Source organism: Heterocephalus glaber, unplaced genomic scaffold, assembly GCF_053883595.1.
Source record: "Heterocephalus glaber isolate CG9 unplaced genomic scaffold, H.glaber_assembly_v1.0 deba00000738, whole genome shotgun sequence".
In the NCBI taxonomy this organism is placed as follows: domain Eukaryota; kingdom Metazoa; phylum Chordata; class Mammalia; order Rodentia; family Bathyergidae; genus Heterocephalus; species Heterocephalus glaber.
The window spans coordinates 11185832-11196488 of NW_028258161.1; the positions used below are offsets into that span (position 1 = coordinate 11185832).

Consider the following 10657-nt stretch of genomic DNA (forward strand, 5'->3'; position numbering starts at 1 on the left):
CCGCCCTGGCGTGAGCCTGCGACCAGCCCCAGTGGGCCGAGCCTCGCTGCGCCTCGCCCACTGTCGTCAGCCAGCGAAGCCAGCCTGGCTTCCACCGCGGCAGGGAAGCTGCAGAGGCTCACCGCCAAGCCAGGACTGGATGAAACATCCATAAGGCTGCTGTTACCACCCTCCCACCCCAGGGCCCTCACTCCCCCACGCAGGGCCTGAACCAAAGAGCACCCAGCTGGAAATTTCCCATTTCCCTACCAATGTATCAGCACGCAACGGCAATCCCAGCTCTCCAGGAGGCTGAGGCAGGAGGATCACAAGTTTGACACAGCCTGCACAACTTAGTGACTGAGACCTGTTGCAAAAGTACACGCGCGCGTGCACACACACACACACCCACGCATAGCAGTAATTAGGTATTATATTGTGAGCATGTAGAAAGGGATATTGGCTTAATCTCTAAAAAGGAACATTGGTTTGACATCTAAAAACCAAAGTATAATCCTGTTAACAGACTAGAAAACAATTGTATGTTTAGCTCAACAGACACAAAGAACGAGATTTGAAACTTCCAACGTCTCCTCACAGCAAAAAACTTCCAGTACATTAGAAATAGAAGGAGCAACCTCAGCGTGATAAAGGCAAGGAGGAAGAGTTACAGCTAACTTCGCACTGAATGGTGACATTTTTGCTTGTCTTCTAAGATTGGGAAGAAAGCAAGAATGTGTGCATTCGCCACTCCTATTCAGCACTGTAAGAATATTGCTAATTAGTAAATAATAAGGCAAAAGAAATAAAACATTCAAGAATGAAAAGCAGGGCCGGTGATTTAGCTCAGTTGTTCACGAGGGCAGCAACCTCCTGTCCTGATAACATCACCATGGGGGTTAGGATTTCACCACAGGAATTTGGGAAAGACATAAAAATTCATATCATAGCATATCTGTGTTCAAAAAGAAAAAGGTGCTTGCATGGTTCTAAAATGCAAAAGGTTTTCATTTCTGTTGAAGTCTCTGTCTCATCCTATTGCAGTGTTTTGCTTTGCTACGATTATTATTTTAATGTGTGAATGTTGCATCCCGTGGGCACAGGGATGCTCAGGATGGTTGTGTAGACCCCTGGGTACCTGGGAGCCACGCTCCAGGGCTCCAAGAGCATGCATGTTGCCCACTGGTTGCTGGTTCTCCTCCCCCAGCTGTCCAACTGATCTGTGACCCTGCTAGGCAGAAGGGGAAGCTAATCTTTCTCAAGATGACAACCCCACACCTGGGCACACAGATGACAGCTGAAAGGTTTCAACCAAATTCTGAGGAGATCCACTTGGCACTTGGAACAAGGATGGGCAAGAGGCTCCCCGGACCAGCTACAGGAACACGCATTGGTGGCACCAGCGTCAGGATGGCCCTTGCCACGTTCTGCCCAGTGCTGGGTGTTCCTTTCCACGTTTGTTCACCCTGTGGACCTGCCAGGGGTGCAGTAATCACACTGTGTGACAGCAGTGTAACGGGGTGTGGCCCGCTCGCTAGCCTTGTCCTGCAGCGCTGGCAGGGGTGGAAGTCCATAGACAGAGTCTAGACTTGCCTGAGGCCCCTGACGGGGGAAGAAGATGGCAGAGAACCCATGCTGGGGTGGGAGGCGTGTGACATGCGGGAGGCAGAAGACAGTGTAAGTCAAGGGAGCTCCCGCAAGCCCCACACACGTTTCATAAGCGCCTTGGAATTACTTCACTTCTGAAGCACATATTCAAAAGTGAAATTATGTCAGAATTCAAGGTGGTGGCCAGGGCATCGACTCTGTGCTGCTGCACTGGTTACACTCCCCGTGGAGCCAGCCCTGGGTATGTGACGCACAAACTAATTCACCATTCTGCAGGTGATCCCAACTGAAGCCACAAAGACGTGTTGACTCAGGCTTTTCCAGCTTTCAATCATATGACCCTGGCCGGCTCCGCCTTCTCCAGCCAACTCTGCTCTCTCCTCAGGCAGAGATTTGTGCTGGATCAGCCCAATGTCATATCTCTTTTCCTATCTCCCTCTACTTTTCATCCTCTACTCTGCATCAATATAAGAAATATCTGTGTGCTAGCTGCTCCCCGGTTTTGTTGCCTTAAGCAAAGTTTGCACAACTATGTCCTCTTCTTTACCTTCCTTCACAACCTGCCTCTGACTCATGAGGTTTATGCCACCTGCCCAAAGCACAACCCACCTCAGTGAATCCTAGTTTCCTCTCTTCCCCTTTCTCCCTTCACAATGCTCTCTTTGTCTCTTACTGTGCTTCCCCTGTTTTATTTGAATAGGGGTGAAGCCTCATGAAATGTTTTTTGGTTTTTTTTTTGTACCGGGGATCGAACTTGGGACCTTGTGCTTGAGAGGCAGGAGCTGGAACCACTGACCTAAATCCCCGGCCCATGAAATGTTTTAAAATGGGGCTGTCAAGGGTCACAGTGCCTATATGCCTAAGACTTTTCCCAGGAATCACTCCATAAGAGAAATTAGGTCCAGAACATCAGCAGCATGGCATGCTCAGGCAGAAGAGTTTATCAGACTGAAATTACATTTCATTGGAAGAAACACACACCCAACCCCCAAATTAATCAGTGCCTTTAAAACTGTGATTTCAGTAATACAATGAGAAATGCAAGGAAGGCTTGCTGGGCCCTAACGTGGTGAAGAGCTAGCACCACTGTTAGGTAGTTGACTCTGTTTAGTTTATCTTGAGACCTGCAGGTTTCCCAAACCTTTACCCTTTGTATGGGCCCTGGACCTCATCAACAGGCTTAGCGGATGTTACATCCTTGAGCTAAAGTTTTAAACTACAAGTTTGTATGGATTTTGTCTACAGCTAATGATTAAAAACCAAAGGAAAAAGAATCACATCTTCTTTGGTCTTCAAATAGCCCCCAGTTGCCTGACTCCAGTCTACTAATGTCCAGCTTTCTGCTTAACACAGGGATTCAGAGTTAGTTCATTATTTACCCCAGCTGTTCTCTTTTGGATCCCATGTCCACCTGTCAAACAGAATGAAGGTGAAGAGTAAGGATTAAATGCTGCTGGTAAAATATACTAGTTTTCCTACTGGAGGACCTACTTTATAAGCGCAATTGTACAACTTCTGTATCTACCTCAGCTTGTATAGTGTGATGGTTTTAAAACATGTCTCAAAATTCTTGACACTCTCCTTTCAAAGAGAAGTGAGTTTTATTTTCTTTTCAAGAGATGAAACTTGTATTAGGTAGTCCTTATAGGTTAGGGTTAGGGTGTGCTGGGGATCTTTTTTTGATTTTGTCCTGGAAAATCTATGATACAAATTTTTATTTCTATACCTTTGAGGCTGTGATGAGTGGAGCATCCTTGAAGATTTCTGAGATACCCCTGAGCCATCCTTTCTAGTGCTGCAGTAAGAGATGGCATCTCTGGATGTTTCCCAATCTTGTCACAAACTCCTAGGCTCAAGTGATCTTCCTGAATCAGCCTTTCCAGTAGGTGGAACTACAGACAAGCACCACTGTGCCCAGACACTTGGCTACTTTTTATAGGTTCTAGCCACTGCAGTCTCCTTGGACATACTTTTACACATACTCCTTTTCAAGCTAACCCATTTTCTAATTCTCTCTGTTCTGCTCTTCCTAGCTCCTATTTATCACTACAGAGTTAGTGAAATGCAGCCAGTAATACCCATGCTACTGCCTGAATTCTGTTCTACCTTGAAATCTCTTCTAAGTAAATTAGTTTGTCATCTTTAAACTCAGCTTCCCACAAAGTCTCAGCGCATGGACAAAATGCACCCAGTTCTTTGAGATGGTCTAACAAGGGAGGCCTCTAGTTCATTTTCCAGTAGGGTCTTCATTCCCATCTGAAACCTCATCAGCCTGGCCTTTACTGTCCACATTTCTATCAGAATTCAGGTCAGCTGAGCTCCAGCCAGAATTGCCCTCTAAGCTCTACCTACTTAGCTCTAAGCTTTCTAGCTGCTCCTCCAAACTTTCCCAACATCCTTCAGTAAACCAATTATAAAGGCTCCTCCACACTATTAGGTATAGACACAACAATGACGCCACTTCTCAGTGCCAATTTTATGTTAATCAGCATCTTGTTACTATATTAAAATATCTAAAATAGTTACATATAAATAGAAAAGGTTTACTTTAAAATCTTTTCCTGCAGTCAATATACAATTCAATGTATATTTAATAATTTTTAAATTTAAAAATTTTTAAATTGTATTAGTACATGTTTGTAGTACATAACGAGTATATTTGTTGTGAGGACTGGTACATGTACATAACACATGTCAAATTTAAAATTTTGAGTACATGTATTCTTTGTATTTATTAATGGAATTCAGTGTGATATAGTCACCGATGTGTATAGTGTGCAGTGAGCAAGCCCAACCTCCATTTATCAACTCCCTCTTCCCAAACTAGTAATCATTTTTCTTCATTCAGGTCAACATTTTTTAAATTTTCTGGTAGGCAGAAGATTAGTCATTAGCTGGCCAGAAGACTGATGACTGGACTCTTTGAAAAGCAAAGATGTGATTTTTTTCCTTTTTCTACTGCTTTCTTACACATTAGCCACAGAAAAAATCCACACGAGCTTGTGGTTTCAAACATAAGAAAATGTCACATCTCTGAGCATGCTGACAAGGCCCAGGGCCCATACAAAGTCCAGACCATGGGTGAGGGTCATGAAAAACCTTAAGATCTCAAAAAAAGCAAAATGGGAAACATCTACCTGGGGAGTAAACACAGGCCTACTTCTCTCTGAAGAGAAACACAGCCCATTTTCCTTGGAAAAGAACAATGGCCTTGGAGGGAGGGATGCATATACCTTGAAGACCCAGTTAATCATGTAAATGTAACCTGAGACCTCATTCAGTGCAAAGGCCATTTTGGCTCCTGCCCACTCTGGCACTTGCAAGTTTATTCTGAACATCTCCCGTTTTGCAATAAACTCTGCCCTTACTGTGCATCACATCCTAGTGACTTGTCTCAAATCTTCAGTCACAGACACGAAGAGTTGATTCCTTGCAGCGTTACTGCCTGGCAGTGTTAGGATTTGGGTCCCTGGTATCAGCTTCCTCATATGAGAAGCAACATATGGTGCTGATCTTCCTCTTGGCTTATCTAACATACTGTCTCGTAAGTGCAGGCATTTTACTCCAAATGATAGGATTTCAGTCTTCTTTATGTCCATGTTCTTGCTCATCTTCCAGATATAGACGGCTCTTGCTACTTGATATTTACTACCTGCATGGGTAAAGGAGTAAGGACACTAATCTTTGTTCAGGTTCAGTCTCATTCTTAAGCAGGTGGCTTGTTTTTTAACTTTTTAGGTTTGGATCATATACTTGTTCCTGCTCTTCTCCCAGCAGTTTGGGACCTCTGGTACTTTCGGAGCTTCCTTTTGTACTGTCCTTTCCCAGTTTTTCCTTCCCTACAGCTGCAGTGGACTTTCTCCTGTACTCTGAGGGCCACCGGCTTTTTTTGCCCTTCTCCCAGCAGGCTGAAGCTTTTTGTGGATGTGGAAAGCAGAAGAGAAAGATCTCATTAGGACTTTCTGCTTTTCCCCTTCAAGCCTGCCTCGAGAGAGAGGGTTTATTTGGTTTACTTCCCAGATGTCAACCTTTCAGGGCCCCAGTGACACATGGAAAAGAACCTAGGGATTGATATGAATCCCCCTGTGAATGCCAGGGCGTCCATGTACTCACCCAGCCTTTAGTAATTTGTTGATAATTTTAGCTAAATTCATCTTAATGGCTCATATAGCATTTGTATCTATTCGAAGGACACAAGAGTTTTCATTCCATTTTTCCTTAGATTTTCCATTCCATGCTTGACCTGATACTTGTGAGTGTCTGATGGAGTCAACACAAGTTGTACCTTTAATTGTCCAGCTTTTTAAAAACCATTAAGTATGGGAGTGGAATTCTTCTCTGCTTTGCTTTTCTTCTTCTCCTCCTCCTCCTTCTCCTTCTTCCTCTCTCTCTCTCGCTCTCCCCCCTCTCTTTTTACTATAAGGTCTCTCTATGTTAACCCTCAGCCTCCTGAGTAGCTGGGATTACAGGTAGGTGCTATCATATTCAGCTTCTTCTCAGAATTTTATAGCCTAATATTAAATTTGCAGAAAATTATTTTCTTTCCTAAATTTGCTTGAAATAATTTGTTTTCTTTTAAACCATGAAATAACAAATAAGAAGGAAAAACACATTTATAGGGGTAGTGCAAATATTTCAGAGCTTTAAACAGTTATAAACCTCATGATCAAGGAAGATAAATTTATCCAGGAGAGAATGGCTTAGGACAGATGAACATGGAACATCCAAGTAGGACTAAAGAGAAGCCAATCCTGGATAAATTCATTCAGAATACTCTCTTAACTTTAGTTCTCCCAAATGCCAGCTAGATTCACATTGTAAGTAACAGAATACCTACTACAGGACCCTCTATGCGAACTTCACACTTAGCATGCTTAATATCCTAAATAAAATTGTGTCAGGTTCCCATCTCTCTAATGTGGATTACAAATAAACTTTATCTTAAAATTTTATGTTGAAGATATTCTCTATCATTTAAAAATAACAAGTGTGGGGGGGATTTAGCTCAGTGGTTCTGCCGCCTGCCTCACAAGTGCAAGGTCCCAAGTTCGATCCCCGGTACCACAATAAACAACAAACAAAAACCAAGTAGAGGCATGAGCTGAATTAATTCACCCATTCAACAAATGTCACTATGCAGGACTGGTCAGACTCTCTTGTGTGGGGGGATACAGTGCAATAACTGTACAGAGCTCACCCCAAAGCCAACCAGTGAATTCCAGATCTCACCAGGCAAATGTCAGGGAAGGGTTGCTAGTTTATAAACTATTGTTTCAAGTAAGTTCTAGAGTCTATACCCATAATAAGACTCAGCATACCTAGATTATGGGTCTCAGCATGTTTTCTCCTTACGCAGACTAAATGCGCCTTGAGAGAGTGACTGTATCGTCAGCCACACTGTTATGTGTAGCAGGAGACTGGGTTCCGGGCAGGTGCCAAGTGACTGTTTCAAACAGTTTTTCTTTGTAGTTCACTGTTCCCGTGGTTTCTGTGATGGCTTCTTGCTCTCCTCTAAGACGAGACTTTCTCATGGTTTATATCATGGTACAGCATGATCAGAGGACTGGCAAGAAGCAAACACAGGACGCAGCAAAGAGTCTGAGACGAGGATGTGGTGGGTGGGAAATGAGGTGGGACAGGGGAGGCAAGGGGAAAGAATTCAAAGGGGCAGAGGACAGAAAGATGGAAGTATGCACAGGGCCTGGGATTTGATCCCCAGAATTGAAATGAAACGTCCCCGGTTGTAAGTAACTTTGCAGTGCCACGTAGCACTCGTTCCATAGCAGTTAGAACAGGGGAATGAGAGCAGGAGGGAAGTTGGTGCCCAAGACAGAAGCCAGAAGCCTGAGAGGAGAGTCAGACCCCACCCCGAGCGGAAATAAGCAGGGGAGCAAGCGGTAGGTACAGAGTTGGGAAGGGCGCGTTTGCTTTATTGCAGGCTGAGGGGCTTTGTCTGTTGTTTGGAGAAGGAAGTCAGAAGAGCCATCCTGGGGATAGGCTTGTTTGAAACAGAAGCCAAAGCCAGTTTTCTGAATGAGAGAAGTAACATCTGCTCACGCTGTGCTGTTTCTGCTGCTTCCACTGCCAGCTGCTCTCATCCTCGCAGTGACCATGACACTGCTGAGAACTCTAGAACCCGTCCAGTTGGTGCAAAAGGGTGTGTGGTTTCCCGTGTGCAGCTGGGAAATAAGAGTGCCAGGCTGAAAGTCCCAGGTCCTCAGAGTCCCGGTGTGGGTGTGCCTGGCTTTGTCCCCTGCTCCTCTGAAGAGTGCTGATAGAGCTCAGGGCCTGGCAGCCACAGCTCTACTCAGAAAGCCACATCCTCCTTTCCTGCAGCTCAGAGTCCCTGACTCTTCTTTCCCCACTCTCTCCTTCCCAATGTCTCTTTTTCCTCCCCATTTGTTGTTGTTGTTTTCGGGTTTTGCCCCCTAGGGACCCAAGTGCTGCTCACCTTCCAGGTGGCCTGGAGTTTATCCTTTTAAGCACTTCCCTCAGCACAACAACTGGTCTCGGGTTGGGTCTGTGACTTGCAGACTCACAGCTGGAGCTGCCGCTCTGGGATCATCATTGTCCTGTATCCCTGGTCCAGGGGCAATGTCAGTCAGAGAGGAGTGGACTGGGCTGGAAAAGTTTATCCAAACAGGCCTCATGACATGTCGCAACTATGTAAGTACATTTCAGCCTGAATGTGAGTTCAATTCCCTCAGCGGGGAGCGAGTGCCAGGGCTGGGGAGTGTCTCGGCCAGTTTTCTGTTCCCCTGGGAACAGCCTAGGCTTTCTTTGGCCCCTTTGCTCCGCCCTCTAGCATAAAAGTGCAGTCACACACTGGGTGGATGCTGACATCGGACCGTGATCCTTCAAAGCCTTCAGTCTTCTGCTGTTTTGAACACTTCTCTCACTGATTACAGGTGGCACTTTATCAGCTTTCCACACAGAAATCCTGTGGCCACCCTTTCTTGGCCTTCAATCCGTACCTTCCGCCTCCCTACTCTTGGACTCCTTGAAGCGGATTTCCCCCCATTCAGTCTCTTCAGGTTCTCCCTCTGTACCATCGCTGTGACCACTGCATCCCATCCACCTCGCTTCTTATAACCCCAGATCTTACGCGAATTCCCCTTCACCTTACACTAGCCGTACCCCCTTCACTGAATCCTTGGCTCGTGTTATTTGTCTCTTCTCCCACAACCAACTCCTACTGGTTTCCTTTTCTCTGAACCTCCGATCAAACCAAACTGTCTTCCATTCCTTTCAACCTCCGAAGTTCTCCCTCTGCTTCTTGCTTCCACTCATCCCGTTTTGTTCGCTTTTCTCTAATTCACAACCCCTGTCCCTCGGATCCCACTGAGGTGCAGTTGGCAGCAGTCCGTGAGCTGCACCCTGGGAAGGCCTTCGTAGGCTCCACCGACAGCCCACCAAGGAGGTGGTTTTCTGCACTTCCAAAACGATTCGCGGGGACCAGCTCCGAACAGTGGATGAAAGGCCTAGGGTCTGCAGCCGACTCAGTCTGAACCCAGGAATCCAGGGACAGGCACTCCGGCTCCTGGGTGGCACAGGCCCACCTTTCATCTTGGGTCTCTTTGATGTGGGGAGGGCTCATCTGCTGAGCCCTGTAACCCCTTCTCCACAATTTTCTGTTCTAAACTTACTCCTTCCCCTTCCCTTGAGCAGTAAAAAGAATCGAAAAGGAGAAGAAGATGAGCGCCAGGTTTCCAGATGCAGGAAGGGCGTCTCTCTAAGGCCATGTGGAGGTCGAGTCTCTTGGTGTGCGTTGGGTCTCTGTCTGAATCCCTCTCTGTCCTTTACAGTAAGGCCCGAGGCCTGGCGTCCAGGGGTCCGGCCCGGGCCCGGCCGCCTACAGCTGGTGTCCCCCATCTCTGGCTTCCACCCAAAGCCCGTGTGGGTGATGTGGATGCAGGGTGAGCAGGAGCAGCCTGAAACTCAGAGAGGGGACGTCCTGCCCAATGCTCACGAGACGCAGTGTCTCTGAGTGGCCCTGGATGTGGCGGCTGGGGAGGCAGCTGGGCTGTCTTCCCGAGGGGAGCGCAGCAGTCTAGGGGGGCAGGACATTGTCCTCCACTGCGGGCAGGAAGGACTGGGCCCAGGCTGGAGATGGGGGAGACGGCTCTGAAGCACAGGGAGAGGGCAGCTGAAAAACTGGGGACTTCAGAGATTCTGGATCCAACAAGAAGCAAATATGTAACCTACGGGGTGCAAGAGTTAAAACGGAGGGGCCCATAGGTGCAGGAGGAGGCTGTGAGTTCCATGAAGGGTCTGTCTCTGCAGAGGGGTGAGGAAAACAGGAAGAGAACACTGGTGAGGTCAATACTCAAATGAACAGGAGAAGCCCAGGCTGATGCTCAAAACGGGGTGGCCGGGGTAGAATGAGTGGATTTGAAATAATGTCCTTGGTGTCCAACAGAATCTGCAGAATGTCACAGTTTCCTGGGTTTGGCCTTGGTGGCAGTGATGGTGGCCTTGGGCCTTCTGACAGGTCTTGTGTTTTGGGTTGAGAAGCGCCACTGAGATTTTGTGTTTTTCCTCTTCTTCCCCACCCCATCTCCCTACCTGTTTTTTTCTCCCTCCTTATTTTCCTCCTCCTGCAGGCCCCGCCCCTCAATCCTCAGGTCTCCCCTTCGGCTCAGGAAGATAGGTTCTTCCCTCCGCTCTCAACTGGTTTACGTAGGACGCCTCGTGAAGCTTCTCCAAGGGCCGACCCTTTGAAATGAGGACGCAGATGCTCTGCACCAGCCCGAACCTGATCTTCTTTCTGAACATAGCATGGAGACGGCATCTTTCCGCCTTCTTTGGGAAACTTTTGTTCTGGGTTATTGCTGCCTAATGATCAATTGTCAATAGAATGATTTTGTCCCTGGCTCCTTCCTCCTCTCTCTGCTTCCTGGCTCCACGCTGTGCACAGCTTTTCCCTGCCGTGCCATTCTGCTTTGGACCTAGCGGAACATGGACTGAACCCATTGAAACTGTGAGCCAAAATAAACCTCTCCTCTTTTCAGTTTTGGGTGTCAGGTATTTTGTCCCAGCCACAGCAAAGTGGCTGATACAGTGAGAGACT

General features: G+C 46.9%; 1 pseudogene; it reads left to right on the plus strand.

Annotated features, from left to right (window-relative positions):
* Window positions 1–7128: 7128 nt before the first annotated feature.
* LOC101718520 (T-cell surface glycoprotein CD1a-like) lies at window positions 7129–10175 on the plus strand (annotated as a pseudogene).
* Window positions 10176–10657: the final 482 nt, after the last annotated feature.